This window comes from Carassius gibelio, chromosome A19 (genome assembly GCF_023724105.1).
Source record: "Carassius gibelio isolate Cgi1373 ecotype wild population from Czech Republic chromosome A19, carGib1.2-hapl.c, whole genome shotgun sequence".
NCBI classification, from domain to species: domain Eukaryota; kingdom Metazoa; phylum Chordata; class Actinopteri; order Cypriniformes; family Cyprinidae; genus Carassius; species Carassius gibelio.
The window spans coordinates 12,980,069-13,001,075 of record NC_068389.1 but is presented as its reverse complement, the minus strand read 5'-3'; the positions used below and the strand labels follow the sequence as shown (position 1 = coordinate 13,001,075).

Below are 21,007 nucleotides of genomic sequence, written 5' to 3'. Positions count from 1 at the left end.
TTTTATGATGCAACACTGATGCCAAAGATGATGACAGCACATATATAAACCCAATCAGCCCCTACAGTAGCTGTAGAGATAATTACACACTGTAAAAAGTTTAACTATTATTTACTCAATTTTTTTGGTGAAACATTTTTACACTCAAAAAAATTGAGTAAATTTTAAAGCTGTGAAATCAATGAAATGTACTGTTTAAATTGAGTAATTGTAAGTAAAAAAATTAAGTAAATCTGAATAACTGAATAACTTTATATGAGAAATAAAATTAATTAGATATAATCAAAATTATAAAACACCACAACTGTAATTCTATGTAAAATAAACAAAAAATATTGAGTAGATATAATTGAAATATTGGATGAAATTTAACCAAACAAATGTGCTATGTTTACTACATGTAAAAGTGAATTTAACTTAATATTGGACTATAAATGATCAAAATGTTGCATTCACTTTTTTTTTACACCATTTACCCTTTACAATTAATATAATAAAACCAAATAAAGAAAGAAACACATTTTTTATTAAACATTTATTTATCAATTAAACATCAGACAAAGTCTAAAATCAACCTTTGAAACATTTTATCCATTTTAATATTCCAGTAGATTGCAAAAATTAAAAACTGTAAAGCAGCCATAAGGGAAATGATTAAACCTTATGAAACATTTCATCCATCTTAGTATTCAAGTAGATTACATGTAAAATATGATAGCCGTAAGAGACATGACATCTTACTTTGTTCCTGGTGCATACCAGCCATTTGCAGTCACACTCATTACCACTCATTAAACCATAAAAAAGCAACACTTACATCAATATTAAAGGGATAGTTTCACCCAAAAAGATGATGTTGTCATAATGTACTCGCCCTCAAGTTGTCCCAAACCTGTAGAGTTTCTTTCTTCTGTTGAACACAAAAGATATTTTAATGAATGTTGGTTAACAGACAGTTGAAAGTTGCCATTGACTTCCATGGTAGAAAAAAAAAAAAAAGGCTACTATGCAAAGTCAATGGCAACCTTTAAATGCGTTAACCAACACTCTTTAATACTTGGCTGAATGTCACGTCACTTCACTTAAAATATCTTTTGTGTTCAACAGAAGAAAGAAACTCGTACAGGTTTGGGACAAATTGAGGGAGAGTAAATTATGACAACATCATCTTTTTGAGTGAACTATCCCTTCAACAGAATTAATCCGATAACAAAAACACTTCCATCAGGAATACCCATTCTGTGGGATGACCATGAACCACTACTATGCAAGAAGATAATTTTTTAACCTCTGAACATTAACAGAGAGTTTTGGAGGATCCAGCTCAAGAAACAGTTTTTGGAACAACTCAAGTGAGTACAGGTCCTTCTCAAAAAATTTTTTATATTATGATAAAAGTTCATTATTTTCCATAATGTATTGATAAAAATTAAACTTTCATATATTTTTGATTCATTGCACAACAACTGAAATATTTCAGGTCTTTTATTGTTTTAATAGTGATGATTTTGGCATATAGCATTATAATATAGCATAAAGCAAATTTTGGATGTCATTCGGAAATCAAGGTTCCAGAGTCTGGAGGAAGACTGGGGAGAAGGAAATGACAAAATGCCTGAAGTCCCGTGTCAAGTACCGACAGTCAGTGATGGTCTGGGGTGCCATGTCAGCTGCTGGTGTTGGTCCACTGTGTTTTATCAAGGGCAGGGTCAATGCAGCTAGCTATCAGGAGATTTTGGAGCACTTCATGCTTCCATCTGCTGAAAAGCTTTATGGAGATGAAGATTTCGTTTTTCAGCCCGACCTGGCACCTGCTCACAGTGCCAAAACCACTGGTAAATGGTTTACTGACCATGTTATTACTGTGCTCAATTGGCCTGCCAACTCTCCTGACCTGAACCCCATATAGAATCTGTGGGATATTGTGAAGAGAAAGTTGAGAGACGCAAGACCCAACACTCTGGATGAGCTTAAGGCCGCTATCAAGGCATCCTGGGCCTCCATAACACCTCAGCAGTGCCACAGGCTGATTGCCTCCATGCCACGCCGCATTGAAGCAGTCATTTCTGCAAAAGGATTCCCGACCAAGTATTGAGTGCATAACTGAACATAATTATTTAAAGGTTGACATTTTTTTTTTTGTATTAAAAACACTTTTCTTTTATTGGTCGGATGAAATTTGCTAATGTTTTGAGAATTTGGGGTTTTCATGAGCTGTATGCCAAAATCATCAGTATTAAATCAATAAAAGACCTGAAATATTTCAGTTGGTGTGCAATGAATCTAAAATATATGAAAGTTTAATTTTTATCATTACATTATGGAAAATAATGAACTTTATCACAATAAGCTAATTTTTTGAGAAGGACCTGTATTTGTGGGTCTTGGGATATCTCAAATCCAATGCATACGCGACTCCCAAAAGATAGCAGCAGGCTCTGCTGAGATTCCCAAGACTGCGGAGGACAGTGATGCCCTCAATCACAACTCCTACATCGCTGACTGCCCCATCATTGTCCCGAAGGATGTAGATTTGTATGACCTCCTCTGCCAACTCTGCTTGTACGAAGACGGGTAGATCAGCTGAACCCTACAGGCAAATTTTAAAGATAACTGGTTAGAGCTAACATTCAAACCTGAATGTTACAAGAAAGCAATAAATACACAAAACAAATAGCACCTGAAGAAGCAAACATTCTGTTGGACCATATGATAGGTAAAATCTCAAACAAAGTTTACTAGGGGGAGGAGTTGCAAAAATTAACAGCATTCTTCTTAACAAGAGGACAGGTTAATTTTCTACATAGGGACATTTATTTTTAACAATAAACCTAAAAGAAAAATGAAAAGAGACGAACTGTGAGCTTCTATGCTTTAAATCAATGCTATAGGCTTTTATTGAGGTCCGCATTATTTCAACCAATTTCTTTATAAACATGTTTAATATTTAAGTAAAATGACTAATGGTTTTGAAACAAAAAAGCTTGTTTAATTGCACTACTTGAAAAAAAATATGCATTGCATTAACCCTCACACTCAACCCTTAACCCTCTAAATAATTCCCTACAGGCAAATTTTAAAGATAACTGGTTAGAGCTAACATTCAAACCTGAATGTTACAAGAAAGCAATAAATACACAAAACAAATAGCACCTGAAGAAGCAAACATTCTGTTGGACCATATGATAGGTAAAATCTCAAACAAAGTTTACTAGGGGGAGGAGTTGCAAAAATTAACAGCATTCTTCTTAACAAGAGGACAGGTTAATTTTCTACATAGGGACATTTATTTTTAACAATAAACCTAAAAGAAAAATGAAAAGAGACGAACTGTGAGCTTCTATGCTTTAAATCAATGCTATAGGCTTTTATTGAGGTCCGCATTATTTCAACCAATTTCTTTATAAACATGTTTAATATTTAAGTAAAATGACTAATGGTTTTGAAAAAAAATATGCATTGCATTAACCCTCACACTCAACCCTTAACCCTCTAAATAATTCTGTGGCTTAGTAAATTTTACAATAATATTTAACTTTATGAACTTAATAAAATCTCTGAATATTATAAGATTGTAAATGTGTACCTTGAAATGCAATGTAGTTGCTTTGGATAAAAGCGTCTGCCAAATACATAAATGTAAACATAATAATTGACTAAAAATACAACAGTTAATTTTTATGTACAGTTAATAAAATGTACAGTTATATTTTATCTTTTTTTTCCACTAAAACAATTTAGTATTTGACTAACAAATTGTTTATTTATAATACACATAATATATTTGTGAAATTTCTATCAAACTATTAAAGGATGCAAAATTAAACTGATCTGTTTCAGGGAACAAAAATATTACTTTAATTAAAATTAAAACAATGTACCCCTCCCCCAGCCTCCGCTGTCCTTCAATACCCACCAGGTCTGGATTTGTTTTGAAACAGCTGCGGTGACTGGAGTAATGGAATGAAAATTCGGCTTTAATGTATATATGTATGTATGTATGTGTATATATATATATATATATATATATATATATATATATATATATGTGTGTGTGTGTGTGTGTGTGTGTATATAAATATTATATCAGTCTGGCGAGTAACCCTAAAAAAATTACCAGCCAAATAGCCATAGAGGGTGGGGTGGGATAATAGACGGTTGTTTTTTCTGCATTATTTTTTTTTTAAATAAATGCAAGCTTAATGAGCTTAAGAAACTTATTTTAGAAACATTAAAAAGCTTACTGTTTTCAAACTTTTGACCGATATTGTATGTGATCTAAGTTTCAGTGCACTAGAATGATTTTACAACGGAGCAGGCCTTAAACTGGCTGACTCCCTATAGTGGGAGCTGATTAAAACGCACCAGTCTATGTTATGTCCACGCCATTTTAAATACTTTTGCATGGCGTATTTTTAGTGGTTATTTAAGAGCTCATACTTGAGTTCATGTAGTAATTATGATGTTTTACAACAACGTGACAGCTTTTTACAAGACAGAATGTCATTTGAAAGTTCATAAATGATGTGTTCCCTTTTGACAAGCCACTGACCCCAAAGGGGAACCTGTACAAAATCGTTTTCCATTGGGCATGTATAGTTATAGTTGCTGGACCACGGTACACTTATCGTTAGACTTTCAAATGGCGGTTAAACGGTGATCCAAATAGTACGAAAGTTAATCCACTCCAAAAAAAAAAACCCTACCCTGACAGCAAGCAGTTTCGGTCCAGATTTGGCCCACATCTGGCCCGCATGGATTTCATGCGGGCCAGATGTGGGCCGGATCTGGGCCGAAACTATGTTGCTGTCTGGGTAACATACATATCGCTGCCCCACTAACTAACTTAGAAAACTACACTGTTATGTACACGTACACACGGTCAATGTTTAATCAACTTTTGAATAAAGTATTGCAAATATACATCGTTATAAAATGACTACTTACAGGAAATTCGAGTAATGCTGTTCACGTCGTTGCTGAGAAAAGCAGTCCTTCAGTGACAGGTGCCTCTTGCTTGAGCCGCGAAACTCGTTAAACTTCTTAAGATGTCGCAAAATACAAACACAATTGTTAGGAAATCCTAAATAATTAACTTCTGAATTAAACATCACAAACATATTTAGTTTAAGCTGGCTAAATTACATAACGTACCCCGATATGAGAGGAGTGCGGGTCTTGCCGTTGCTGAGGAAACTCAGGAACGCCGTCCTTCAGGTGACTTCGATTAAGCTACGAAACTTGTTGAAGATGACGTAAAATACAAAGACAATTGTTAGGAAATGCTTAATAATTATTAACTTTATAATAAAGTGTTACAAACGTAAGTAGGATTAGCTGACTAACCTTACTTACCAGGAGTTGTGAGGAGTATGGCTAGTCGACGTCTCTGCTGAGGAAAGCAGATTTTTTTTTTCCTGCGGAGCTGCACACGTGATCACTTTAGCCGCGAAATTTACTTAATTTATTTAAACCGTTTTTTATTAAGCTGGAACTTTATTTAGGAAAATTAGTAGGAAATACTTAATAATTTTAGTTTCTAAAACAGATCAGTACAAGTAAATAATTATCAAATATTTATATTAGAATTCACCAGAAATATTGAGGGTATATTAAAAATATAATTAGTTAGTTAAATACTTATTTATTTTCATTAAATAAACTTAAATAATATATGTAAATTTTAGAGAAATTATTAGTTGGATTTTTAATTATTATTTTTAACCTGACCCACTCAAAATATCACTTAAATGATTTCAAAAGATTTTATTAAGTAAATATAGCTCTTTATTTTTGTGAAATTTACTAAGCCACTGAATTATTTTTTACAGTGCAGATGCAGTGTCATTTTCCAGAGCTACATTCAGCTTCCACTGTTTGCTCACTAATGGCCACCTGTTGCTGCTAATGAGTGTAGTGGGGTGTGAATGTGAACAGCTCCCAGCCCGAGGTTCATGAACTAACACAGTGCTACTGGAAATAATTGACATTGGTGGCATTGGGCATGGTTAGGCTGGGCTCCTTCAGTTTAACTGCCATTGACTTAATGAGCGAGGCAGAGGGGCGCTCACACCGCTAACCCGAGAGCATGTGGCCTCTCAGGAGGGTTTCTACAGCCAGGACAATCATGGCAACAGCTGAGCCTTACCTGCTAACTTACACAAACATTGCCCGCACACACCCATGTACAAACCCAAAAACCCAGCTCCAGAATTTAACAAGACACAATGAGATGGAAGGAACGAGGGAACTTCCTTATAAGCCAAGTTCACAACTAATCTGTGACGAAAAGCCCCATGATGTACATCAACCAGTGAAACAAATTTAGTTTAAATTTTGGTTTAAAATAGGTGTTTGCACTGTTCACGGAGTAGGGACCCTGTGAATCTGAACACAGCTTTAGTCTTTAAATGTGCACATGGGCGATGTGCTTCAGTCTCGTAGTGTGTGTTTTTGTTTGACATTAACAAGTCGAATGCCACAAGACACTGAAACTGATACTATTCATATGCTCGACATAGTTATTCGATTTCGAAAAATGAAGACAATAAGCTTTTATCAATATCAATTTGTTTTGACAATGTTTATTATTTTATCTCAAGTATGATAGAAACAAAAGAAGAAATACAAGCAAAACAGTCAACAAGGAACACAAGACTCTTTGTTTTGGTTTAGTTCAGTCACACTATGATAGAATTTGGAAAGCTCTTGAGTCCAAATCAAAGACAGGCTACAAAAATGTTTTGTTCAATAGGGTATCAATCCCTGAATTAATGATAACAGTCAGACATCCCAGGAAAATAAGGGCAGAGCAGCAAAGCAGTTGTCCTGAGTTAGACACATATACCTCATGCAGGGAAAGATAAAACAACTCTCACGGCCTGGAATGAAATAAGTCGTTGCTGGGCGTTTGTACGAGATCCAATGCACTATTGAAAGAGAATGTAAATTAACTTTGAATGTCATCAGCATCAGCCTTTCATTTTCCACCCTACGACTCTGTTGTATTCCCACGAACGCACACACAGAGGCCCAGCAGTGTGTAAAGGAAGCGCTGGATGTCGTCAGAGACCAAGGCAGGGCCATGTGTTTTAACTTCTGAGAAAGATCAAAAGATACACGTTAGCTAAATGTAACAGCACCTCACTCTGATTGAAAATACTTCAAGTGCTGTTCCTATAGATCTCTCTAGAGGTCTCATACACACATGCATACAAAAGAGGAGAGCACATCAAGGTCTGTGTGGTAATGTTTGGTATCTTCTCCAATGCTCTTTTGGCTTTCAACAACCAAAGTTTGTGGTGTTTGATATGCAAACGAGCTGCACGATGATGGGAAACGAGACAGAGAATGTCAGCATTACACACAAACAAGATCACAGCTTGCCTCTGATCTCCAGCATTGAGATGTCTAGATCTGTAAGAAGTGTTTGTGGTATGGAATGCATTATACCTTCTTGTCTGCCTGATTTATCTAAAATATCTACTATTTTTTTTCTCCACATGATGGGCTTTGTTTTTCTCTTCTAAGGATTATGTAATAAAATTCCATCCAATTTGGTTGAAAATGAATCCATCAGTACTATTCTAGTCTTTTATTAGGTAAAAACCAACAGCCTAGAAATTGTGATATAAATAAATCAATTTGTGTTTCAAGCAGAGAGCCAAATGCATGAGAGTGAGTTAAAGATGAAAGAAAATTAATTTCTGCATGAACTATTCCTTTAAAACTAAATGATGCAAACGTAAAACAAGCTGTTTTTTTAACCCCAAAGCTGTGGGACATGTGAATCTTTATTAATAATCAAAAAAGGATATCAAGGATAAAAAACCTGAGATTCTGAGAACTTCATGCTGCTAAGCACTTTAAGAATTAAGACGCATCTTCTTTCAGCTTCTGCTGGTATAAAAGTTCATAGGTTCAGTCACCCAGAATCCTCTGAGATGGCATTTGTGAGAAAAGTCAGACAGCTCTTTGCTGGAGAAGTGTTTATGTAACATTATTCAAATGTATATTTAGTAGCGCTTTAAAATGACTAAATGTTGCAATGCCATTCTCTAACGTTTTGAGAATGAAAAAGACTTATTTTCATTGCGTGGTCATACACACAAGACTGATCATAACCAAACACAGATATGTAATTTACACCACAAATGCTCAGCAGAAGAATCAGTATATTTTGAGCCTTTTATCTTTCCTCTCACTTTGACACAAATAGGTTTTGGCAGACCCTGCAGGCTCAGAGAAAGTTAATCTCCCAGAAATGTCTTAGTTCTAATTAAGACTTGTTGGGAGCTTAATGCCCGAGCTAAATTGATGATTGCTGAAGGAGTGGTATTCAAGCATGAATTCGATTTAAAGCAGTCATTTATTACCTTTTGTGTTAAATTACAATCCTCATCAACCTCACTTTCATAAAGAGCACTCAAGTATTTAACAAAGCATTTGTTCTTCATCTTGATAACTCGTTATCAGACGTTCTAATCAAAACTTGTGTGGTTGTGGACCTTTTTTGCATCGTTGGAACATTCAGAAGTTGATGTTTTTCCTAGAAATTAATTACAATTAGAGAAAACTGCAAGTAAATACCAAAGAAAGCTTCGAGAAGTTTTTCTGCTGAAAAGTTTATACACCTCTTGTAGAATATCAAAGATTTGTTTTTTCTTGTTGTTTATTTAAAGGAATAGTTCAACCAAAAATGAAAGCTGGCTCAGAATGTACTCACTCTCCGGCCATTCGAGATGTTGATGAGTTTGTTTCTTCACTGGAACAGATTTGGAGAATTTTAGCATTACATCACTTGTTCATCTATGGATCCTCTGCAGTGAATGGGTGCTATAAGATTGAGAGTCCAAACAGCAGATAAACACATCACAATAATCCACAACACGACTCCAGTCCATCAATTAATGCTTTGTGAAGTGAAATTTAAAAGAAACGTATAAATTATTAAGGCTTTTTAACTTTAAACCATTGTTTCTGGCCAAAATAGATAATAATGCTTCCTCCAGTGACAACACCCATCTCATTCTTTCACATCAAAATACCCTGAACATATTTGTTTAGAACTGTTTAGAACTGAACTAATTTCTCAAGATTATGGATTATGGCTATTATCCGGGAGTAACAGTTTAAAGTCTCAATGGATTTTTTTCTGAAAAACACACAGCTTTTCACTTCATACGACTTTGATTGATGGATGAGGGACATACTTTCATTCTGACGGCACCCATTGACTGCAAAGCATCCATTGGTAATAGGACGTAATGCAATGCAAAATTTCTGCAAATCTTGAATGGTCAAAGGATGAGTATGACCAGGATTGTTAATGTAATTTCAATTATTTTGCTTTGTGTAATATACTTAAATATCAATAAAAATAGTTTTCAGGGCAGAAATAAATAGATTACATTATACTACATTCATAATTTATTTCACATTTACATTTATGCCTTTAGCAGATGTTTTTATTCAAAGCGAATTACAGTGCATTCAGGGATGTTTTCTTTTCTTTTCTTTTTTTACCAGTATGTGGGATTTCAATATTTCTTTAAGATAGTGAAGATCTTACAGATTGTGTGGGTATGTTAAACGTAAAGGAAAAGGGTTATGCAAACTACTACAGTATCTGCAGTATCTGCAAAATGTTAATGATTTTACCAAAATAAGAGGGATCATACAAAATTAATCTCATTAAGTTAGTACAAGAGTCCACAAGAGAAAATATCTGATATAAAAATGACCCCGTTCAAAAGTTTACATATGCTTAATTCTTAATACTGTGTTGTTAACCGGAAGATCCACAGTTTTTTTTTTTTTTTTTTTTTTTTTTGATAGTCGTTTAGGAGTTCCTTTTGTGTCCTGAACAATTAAACCGGCTGCTGTTCTTCTGAAAAGTCTTTCAGATCCCACAGATTCTTTGGTTTTCCTGTATTTTTTTGCGTATTCTAACCCTTTTCAACAATGAGAGGACTCATATGTGACTATTATTAACAAACCTTTGCTTGTTGTTTGATCATTAATCCATTGCATCATGCATCCTCCTAGTGTTGTCCTACAGTATGTTCTTCAAAGACGGAAGCACTTAGAAAGAGAATGAAAGATGAAGAGAAGGAGAGAAAGTGAAATAATCCACACATATATCTACCCCCCCCACCCCCCGTGTTCATTCACACATAAACACACACACACACATCAAACACAGAGCAGCATGCAAATCCACCCCGAGCAGGCAGAGATAAGCCACCCAGCAAACAGGAGGCTAATAATAATTCTAGCAGATAAATTGTAAGGGGCTATTAAAAGCCTCCATGACGACCATGACTATCTGTGTACAAGCTGTGGCGGCAGTCAACAGTGTGTATGTCCTCATTAGCACTCACTGCCCGCTGCATTTATCTTGTTCCAGCCAGACTCCAAACAGCTAAAGCCTCTCTTAATTGGAAAACTTTTACATTTCATGCACTTTAGTTTCATACATTACCAAAGGCTTACGCAGATTCACGTTCTTTATTTAACTGCTTTGTGTCGGAGCCTAAGTGTCATCACATCTAAAGGGAATTGTTATGCATTTGTCTCTGGTGGAATGTGTGGCAAATGTTTCCAAATTTTTAAATACATACTTAGTAGAAACAGAGGGACAAACTAGTTCAAATGTGTCCTGTTTCCAAGAGTGTCAATGCCTAATAAGACTGTCCAACCTGATGAAAAGAGGGGAGAAATGTAAAGCCCACACTTTTAAATAACAAAAAATGCAATGATTTTAAAAATGTCTCAATAAATTAAGAATGTTCCTGCAGGCCAGTCATCCCAAAGTACACATCCAAATCTACTACTGCTTGGTTCAGGGATCAGTCATAGAATGTACTTGAGTGACCTGTTCAATCTCCAGGCTTAATTCTCATTTCAAATATCTGGTTGAATGTGAAGAAAGCAGTGGCAATGTGAAAACCAAAGATTATCAGTGATCTGAAAGCTTTTTCAGGTGTGGATGAATAGCCCAAAACTGTAGTAGAAAGGTTACAGAAGCTTCTAAACACTTACAGACAGCGTTTATTGGAGATTTTCAAGAATAAAAGATTCTGCATGAATAATTTTGAACATGAATGTTTAGAGCCAATTCGAATTTTATCATGATTATATATATATATATATATATATATATATATATATATATATATATATATATATATATATATATATATATATATATATATATATATATATATATATATATATATATATATATATATATATATATATACGTGAATGTCTGTAGTGATTGCATTATTATTTTTGTATTATTTATACATGCCGATTTTTCACTTTTAAATCAAAATAAAATTTTTATCACTGACCAAAAAATATTTTCCTGAAACACAAAGTAATAAGTCATGGTACAGTTGTGGTCTCATATTTTTGATGAGAAAAAGACGTAAGATCAGAGGAGGCTATGTGAGAATGAAATTGTCAGATGAGGGTATGTGAGTGGAGAGAGGGGAGCTTGTTGTCTTGATGAAGCTAATAATTTAGCGGCCTATGTTTCAGTCTCCCACATTCTGAACAGCATCATGAAGCTCTCAGAGCAGCTGTGGTATGCCGGGAGTGAGTTCCCATTCATCTGGCAACAGGCCACTGTCTCTTACACACAGGCATACTCACATTTCCTCATGTGTCCTTGAATTCTCACGGTCTTCTGGTTTCTCCATATTCTGTGGAATTTTGTCATATGGCCCTAAGTTCATAACTTTGACCCTCTCGGCCAGGTGCAGTACAGCGTCAGTGTCCAACAGAAACAGCTGAAGTGGGCTTTTCCTCCTGTGTTAAGTGGTTGTGTAGTTATCTCAGCCCGACCCAGGTGTGCTGTCATACCTCACCCTCTGCTCACCGCTGGCTGTCATGCTGCAGCGTCTTTGTGAGAGTTAAAGGGTATGTTTGAGGCATAAAAAAAGTGTCGAAAGTCTGTGTAAAACACAAAGGTGTGAATGGGACTCATACAAACAGTTTGCATACAGCGAGAGATGCAGGTCTTTGGCCACATACACACATTTAGTGTAAAATAATATTTTATAAGACAGTACAGGGTCTTTTTTTATTGTGATACTGACAGAAATGTCTACTATTATTAAATTGATTACAGGGATATACAATATGTTTAGTGTCATATCAATAATCAGCTACTGAGTTTTTTTTTTTTCACTATTTTACATTTATATTACCTTTACTGTCATCTAACACCCAATGAAAGCATTTCATAATTCATAATTTTAGCATTTAAAATTATCAATTAATTTTTTTTTTTTTTTTTTATTTAGAAAAAAAATATTGAATTTCAACATCTGCAATTGATCGAGTATCAGCCAGAAAGCAAAAATACTTATTGACCAGAATTTTAATTTCTATGAATCTCTAATTTAATTTAGAATTTATATCAGACATAACACAATATCTGAGAATCTATAATTTAATATAGACTTTATCTTTTTGAATACAGTTCACAAGGGCACTGAATTTTGATTGATTTTCCAATTACAACTGAAACAGAATTATTTTTCTAAGCATTGTTTTATAACAATCCAAAACAATTTTTTTTTTTAACCTTAGAAAAAAATCACTGGGACTTACTTTTGCATGCAATGGAATGTACTGAAGAGTGAAACAGTTAAAGTTGGCCGGCAGGCTCTCAATATTCAGCTCCAGGGCTAGCAAGTTGGCATAGATTCTTTCAGGCCAGGCGGCCCACACAGCTGAGGCTGCCAGCACCTCTACTCTGTGCCAGGTGATGCCATCCGCTCAACCAGGCACCAGGGAGCGAAGCAGTGCCCACAGCAGGTGGTCGAGTACACGCTGCCTCCCCAAGCTGGCAGGCAACATCCCAGCGAACCAACTGGTCACCGAGTATAGAACAGAAGATTGTCTGGGCTGCCAACACAGACCCCAGGACGGTCAGAGCCTCAGCCTCAACCTGCTCTCCAGAGCCATACATGGAACTCACAAGTGGGACAGACGCAAAAGAACGATGGAAGACGAAAAAGAAGAAAGTGGGTGCGTTTTTGCGGGTTGAGAGAAATATGGTCATAGATGGAGAGCCACCTGTCAAGCCTGCACAGCAAGAGAAAATGGCCTGTGGAAAAACAAGTGGTAAAAGTATGAGTCACCTCCTCAGAAAAACCAAAGCCAAGGAGACATACCACAGAGAAGCACACAACAGAACAAAACTCAAGCTTGTAGCTCAGGGGTCCATTGGTCACATTACGAACCAGAACAAACAAATCGCCGTCCACGTTCCTCAGAAACGTGCCAAGGCAATGACCAAATATGCACGATATAAACTACATTTATGACAGAATGAGGGGATGTTGCTTTCAGCAGCAAACAAGCAGTTTAACCACTGAACTCATAGGCTTATCACATACCTGTGGAAAGACATTTAGTTGGTCCCAAATATCCCAAACTAACATTTATAGTCATTAAAGGGGTCATAGGATGCCCATTTTCCACAAGTTCATATGATTCTTTAGGGTCTTAATGAAAAGTCTGTGACATTGTTTGCTTAAAATTATTCAATGTTAGTATAAAAAACACCTGTCAAAACCAGCTCTTTCAGAGCACACAGTTTTGCAGCATTTTCCTTTAAATGTTAATGCGCTCTGCTGACCCCGCCCCTCTCTTCTGAGCCACTCTCTGAGGGATTGTTTACTTTAGACACATTCATCATGAAACTTGCTAATTAGCACCATATTAGGAAAGGCGATTTGCAAAGATTCATAAAAAAAAAACCTTACACACTTCTTCTATATGTAGAGCTGGACCACAAATGATTTACGCGAAAATAGTATTTATGTAGATCAGGGGGTGGGGGGCATTCTTTTCAGAAACAAACGTAATTCGTTGCATATTCAGAGGCTCAGATGTCAGGAGTAAATGACGACTGCTATGTTCATTATTACATCCAACAACAGAGCACATCTGATTTCTTTCTCAACTGCCTGTCTGTGGGACGTCACCTTGATTTCGAGAAAGGGGCAAAGATTTGTGCAGATTCATTTATTTTTTTCATTTTAAAGTTGTTGTGTAGACACTGCCAAAACACATTTCAGTTAAAACAACTAGTAAAAGTGCATGTAGCTTCATATGACCCCTTAAGGATGAGAAGGTTTTCTTTTGAATTCATGTAAATAATTTTCGCAGTTATACATCAAAGTAATTTCATACCAAACTAAACCCAATTCAAGCAAACACAACAGTTTAAGTTGTATTCAGCAATGCACGGCCTTGCTCAGGGTTTCTACATTGCAGTGCAGCCTGCTGTGAAAATATTGCAGTTTATGAATTATGAATTGGGTTTCACATCATTGTTGTCAGTGAAAGGTCTTAGCATGGATACTTGTGTTTTTGCTACAGTTCCCAATGTGGAGATCTGGATTCTGAGAGAACTGATAAAAACATATTGCACCACAAATTCTCATGCCAAAAACAAACCAAAAATAACATCCCTGCCAAAGTTAACGGATTTGGAGACAGTCTTCACAGAAAATTGAAAGCTGTTCTTTTGATTAATTCTGTTAACAATGTATACACACATTAACAAAGTAGCTATTTTGAGGAAAAATTGTAACAATACAGTTTTGGTGACCATTGAGCATTGAAAAATATATATATTCTTGAAATATCTTCTCATGTTATTTTCTGTTTGTGGCAACATTTTTGGGCCATCTATATGGCACAAGTGTCTCTTTCAGTGTAAGTCTATGGTATTTTCTGTCACATTTTTCATGAAATTCAATAAGTCTGATGGCTTAGAAAATCAACAGTCAGGTATTATTTGAGATGTCATGTCCACAACCCAAACGTCCAAGCAGATTATGCAGGTTTAATACAGTATGAGCAATTCAGATAGTTACACTTGACCAAGCCAGTGCCATTAATACATGGAAATTACACAAAGATGGTGAATAAAAAGGCTTTTTCCTCAAACTCTCAATTAATATTCAGTGACAGCTGAGAGAAAAAGAAAAATTGAGAGAAAGCAAAGGAGATGGTGAGGGAGAAAGAGACTACTCCTCTGAGAGTCAAACAGCTCTTCTCTGCCTCATCAATATGGAGACTGCTTGAGTTGCTCTCAGGTTGGAGAGGTGTGATGAATAGTGTGTGTGTATGTGTGTGTGTGTGTGTGGTTTGGCAGATGGGGGAGAGAGGGATCAGTTGGGATAGAGGGGGAGGTTATGAGAATGGAAGACAGCTATCTCACCCTGATTCCCGGAGCACTCCTCTTCGCCTCCGCCTTCAGCTGAGTGGATCGCAGCGTTGGCTTGGTTTTCTTGTAATCCTGTTTTCCTGAGAGAGAAAATGAGGGGCTCGGGTCATTCCTGCCATGTGACACTGGAAGTTACATTTGCATTTTGTGTTGGCTGAAAGCTTTTTTTGTTAATTTAACAGATGAATAATGTTTTAATAAAACAAATATGCAGTTGTCTTCATCAATTTTCTATTACGAATCATTAAACTAATGCATTTCACTGAAACATTCTTAGTTCACCTTAATGTATTTTTCTGTTTCAACCCTTATTAACATTACTTACTTTAATATAAGCCTGTTAACCTTCTGTGCTACCTGATATAAGACAAATTTGTATTTAATTTATGTATGACTGATTGAGTCTGAGCTTATTTTAAATATACAGAAATGGTTTATCGCAAACTCTTAATTATTAATTATTGTAATTATTAATTATATCTTTTTTTTTATTAAGAACTGTTTCATTATTACATACAATGTGTCACATTTCATGTTTATTGTGGTATTGGCATTTTTTGTTCTAACAATTATTATAAAAAAAAAAATACAATAAAATGCTATTCACACATACAATGATTTACACCTTGATATGATAAGCATGTTTTTTAAAAATTAAGAAAAATTATACATTTATTTTAACAAAACCATTTCACTATTATTAATATGAAAAAAAAAAAGTTCATATGGTGCAACCCACACGCATAAACTATTTATGAATTAATAATTCAGGATGTTTTTAAACAAACAAACCCAAAAACATATTAAAATATATTTCAAACTTTTTGTAAAAAAAAAAAAAAAAAAAAAAAAAGATCAAGATGTGTAAAGAGATGCATTTTTGTGAAGCTACTTTGCACTTGACTTTTTTAAAAGTACATTTAAACTTTATGTTTGTTTCAAAACCATATGAAACAAACATAAATATAGCAAGTACAACTGTGCTTTAAAATATTTTTCTTTTACCCTATTTGCCATTTACCAATTGCATGTGGGTCATTTATACTATTTCACACCTATTTTATATAAAAATAGAAGGTAGTGTACAGAGCATACTGCACATGAGTGCCCTATAGTTCAACTCAGTAGCAGGCAAGCACTGCAATGAACCCGCCAGGCAAAGCGGCCACCTGGAGCGTATGTGTGCAAGGTGTGCGAGGAGTGTGGTGTCTCTAATTAGAAACAAACAGACGAAGGAAAAGAAGTGGAAAAGTGGGAAGGCAACAGCTTGGTGAGCAAAGGGGCCATCCTCGGTGGCTGTGACAGACCTGGGTCTCTGTGAGAGCTGCTGACACACAGGGGCCGTTTCAAGTGCAACTCCTGCCTCATTAAGACTTATTCACATGGAGTGGGGATAGAGAAAGTGTCCTTATCCATCTCCAGCAGCAGACTGCCGGGCTGGATACTCTCAGATGCTTAAGCTAGACACTGACCCCTCCCCAGGGACATTCGCAGGTCTCTCCTGCCTTTTTTTTATGGTTCACCTTCTGTGTGCGACGCAGGCCTGCAAGAGGTTATTATCAGAGGTAAACATCTTTTTATTTTGTTCCAGTGCTGAATTATGGCTTGATTCGGCACAGACTGGGCTGTTAAACAATGAACATTGTGTTTGTTTGCAGATTCATGTGGAATAGTTCTCAGTTCGGTCTCTGTGGGAAGGGACTGCAGGGCATATGTGCAAAATACTAAACTGAACTGACCATGTACACCTTAAAAACATTACTGACCAATCGTATTTTAGCTACTGTTGCTGTTTGCCAAATTATCAGGCATGTTTCCTTAGAACTATATATATATATAGGTGTGTGTGTGTGTGTGTCAGCCTTCATTTTCAAAAAATGTTTATTATTGCTATCGAATAAAGATGGTCAGCTTAATTTTGAATCAAGTCTAATTGTTAACATTTTCACTTCATTCTTCATTGAATAAATTATTGTAGCAGTGTATTAACAGTATTTATACATAAAATCTCCCAACTTTACATGTGAATACAGTTGCTGGGTATATTTACTTTAGAAATCCACCAAACAGGTCCTTATATAAGTGTTTATATAAATCTCTTATTTATTTGTTCTGTAGCCATAGTATATATATATATATATATATATATATATATACATATATATATATATATATACATATATATATATATATATATATATATATACATATATATATATATATATATATATATATATATATATATATATATATATATATATATATATATATATATATATATATATATAAAAAAATTCCATCTCAACCTGTTTAAGCATGTACATCAAAATTAAATTATGTCAGCTTCCTTTCTGTCTCGCTTCCTATTTCAGCTTCAACAGGAGTTTACGCTCGCACCTGCAGAGATTTTACATGGTGTGGAAAGCAAAACTCGTTTTGTTTCAAGCCAACTGGGACAGATTAGGTGTGTGTCTTATTTTTTCTTGAAACTTCCTGTTGTGGTGTAAATACCCAAAACAAACAGCCTCAGCCATCTGTTCCAAATAAATAGTTAATTGTAATCATATCAGAGTTTGAAATAAATTGTTTATATAGCGAGACTTTGTGGCCCTGCCAGTACATTGAATCACACGTCATTGAGTTCAATGAGGCGTTTCTCTCTGCGTGAGCACTCGCTGATGATGACGACTCATAATGGCCTACTTGGCTTTGCCGTCTCAAATTGTGCTCAAATTGGCAAGCAATACAAAGCCGGGCTTTGAACGCACCTTCGCTCATTAATCACCATTCAACTGCATCGCCGCAGAGCGAAATCTCCCCCTACTTACTTACCAAAAGCGGAGTGGAGCCTCTCAAATAGAATATGGCATTGTTTCCAGTTTGCTAGAGCAGTATGACCCCTCTATACACACTGTGCTGTCAGATGTTGACAGGGAAGTGACAAGAATCAACCTACAGGGCCAAGGGTGCCTTTCAAAACTCCTGCAGATGATTTCATTTCAAAAGCCATGACTCCTTATCCACAAACTGATTCCCTTTCCATCAGCCTGGCGCTTTTCTGACATGATCTAGCTAATTATCTGCAATTGTTCTTGTTATTAGATTGCAATAAAGTTCTGATAAACCCACTATACATATAAATAACTTGCGAGTTATACAAAAAATTATGAGGGCCTGTTCAAACAAATCAGAATGTTTGGAATTATTTTCAATCACATAGCAATCATAATTATTATAAAATAAATAAATGATTAATTAATTCTAAAAGACAAAATTCATTGTGCATCAATGTGAAAAATAAACAGAAATCGAATCCAGCACAGACAGATTGCACACGTACTGGGAGTGTAGAGAGGTCAAAAAATAAAGAAAATTTGTCCTTGTAAAAAAATCGACTCATTCCACACAAAACAGAGAAGCACTTTACCACAGTTTTTGTCTGTACAGGGAGCAAAACCATTGCACCCAGGCTGTGGTAAGTGTTGAACATCAGCTAAAAACAGACACATTCGTAATGCACGGGTGAGAAATCTGCCAGTGGATGACCTGCTTAGACCAGTTTTGAAAACTGAGAAGATTTCTAACATGCAAGATCCATTCAGCCCTTATATCAGAGATATTAAGACCATATACAGAATCAGATTAGTTGAGTGCACATTCACTCAAAAACGATCACAAACAGAGAGAGATAATAGGCAGAGATGTGTCTGGTCATGCGAATAATTGTTGGACAAAGACAGAGAGGATAATGTGAATGATCTTGACTCAAGTGGGATGACCATAAAGACCCCAGGAACCCTTTTGGTGGTAGACAGCTCTCCAGAGCCCATTATGCAACTTAATAACAGTATTTAAAGTCAATGTGTCTACAGAAGCCCTACAAGGTACTTGACATTACAAAAGCTTTCTCTCCTTAAAAAAAAAAAAAAAAAAAAAGGGAAAAAAGCTAGATTTAGGGATGTAATGATTAACTAAGAGCCGGTCGAAAATCGATTCAATATGTAATGATTCAAATCGGTTGAGATACAAAACAAATCGCGATACAATTGGAGAAGGAGTTCAAATAAATGTGTGTCTGATGGGAACTGACTATATTTGGAAAAAGTTTACATTGTATTTTCTTTTCATCTTGCCTCTGAACAATGCACAATTAATGCATTGCAGTAGTAGAACACATTGCAGTAGTATTCATAAGCGCAGCGCTGTTTTGTTTACAGTGGTAACGCAAGAAACACTGTATGATTGCTGTTCATAAGCACCACCTGCTATCAGAGAGTGAATCTGCATCTCATTCAGCTCGCCTACTGTTTCATTCATATATGTTTTATGTAGTATAGTTTCACAAAACTAAAGTCAGACCATTCTGTTTTTGCTTCAAAGTTTTGAAATTATACATTCTAATTTAGATTAATAACTACTCATGCTGCATGTATGCTGCATCCTTGTTTGGATCATGATCAAAATCCAGTGGTTGCCTCTAATTTTAAATGGAAAGAGCAATGACAAAACCTTAGTTTGTTCATATTAAGATATTTATTTTATTTTTGTAACTTGCTTTAAAATTTCTATTTATTTTTGTTATATTTAAATTTTACAAAGAAAAGAGTGCTGCAATAGGCACAAAATAGGCTGATATAGACTTCTTTTCAAATCAAACTGAGGGAAAGAGAGGGAGGACCAGGGTGGACATCAATTGTTCACAACCTGCTGTTATGCCTGAATTGATGAGATGCAAAAAAAAGTAAACAATATGGGATGTGTCTGAGATTGACAGACTAAAGCAAGGATACAGCTTGTTATGTTGCTAGCACAGAGCACAGGCACAATAAGGCAAGGTGACAGAGCAACGCAAGCTTAATAGTCCTACTAAAGGGTGTGATGTGAACTCAAATAAAATCATGTGTATGAGACAGGTTGTGTCTGTGGGGAGACTTTGGTTTAGTGCCATTATAGAACTATGTCTCCATATCTCATCCCTACAATGAAAATGAAGAACTTCCAGAGGTACAATGAAGGATGCAACTGGACTAACAACTATTCCAGGAAAAATGCCTAAAGGCTATTTTATGTGAAGATAAAAAAATTAAAAGGGATAAAAAATTTATCATTTAAAGATTTCACAATCATAATTTGCTACCGGTTTAAGTTACTACAAAACCAACAAAAAGATGAAAGTGATGTCTGTATACACAGTGAAACAGTAAAAGTGTTTGGCACTAAGCACAAAACATTTCCTGATCCATAAGACTATGTTCAATGATAATAGCTTGATTTTGATGTAATTTCATCTAATGTAAAATGTAAAAAAAACAAATGCTGCAGATATATGTACAGTAGCTATTGAGAGTTCCTGAAATTTTCACATATACAGTGGGTAAAAAAAAATAAAAATAGCTCAGCTCCCCCAACCCACAGCATTGCTAGGTGTTTACAGCACTGTTCCTCTTACAGCCTCTAGCATCCATACTGACATTGTCTAAGTTACAGTATAAAAAAAGAGGAGGCTACAGCTATCGACTTTTTCCTTTAAGCTAATGCTACATCATACAAGAGAAAACATATGGGGTTCAGAGACTTCTAAACATGAAGACTGTATGTGCAGCTGTTTATTTTGGGCTTTTTCTTAAACTTGCTGGTCTGTTCCCAGTTGACCATTCTGATAATCAAGTCTGTTCTTGTGTAACATTCATAAGCAATATAATGACAGCGGCTGAAATGAAGGAGAAAACACAACATTTCAGACTCTCTTTA

The 21,007-nt window shown here is 35.5% G+C and overlaps 1 long non-coding RNA gene across 2 annotated transcripts; it reads right to left on the bottom strand.

The window, feature by feature from the left end:
• Positions 1–552: 552 nt before the first annotated feature.
• On the bottom strand, positions 553–5,724 carry LOC127935097 (uncharacterized). Of its 2 annotated transcripts, XR_008147975.1 has the most exons (4): positions 5,356–5,724; positions 5,155–5,240; positions 4,948–5,042; positions 553–2,590 (listed from the first exon to the last, which is right to left on the bottom strand). It is a non-coding gene; the product is annotated as an uncharacterized LOC127935097 (long non-coding RNA). The 2 variants fall into 2 exon arrangements; XR_008147974.1 differs by having other exon boundaries at positions 5,155–5,724.
• Between the last annotated feature and the right edge of the window lie 15,283 nt (positions 5,725–21,007).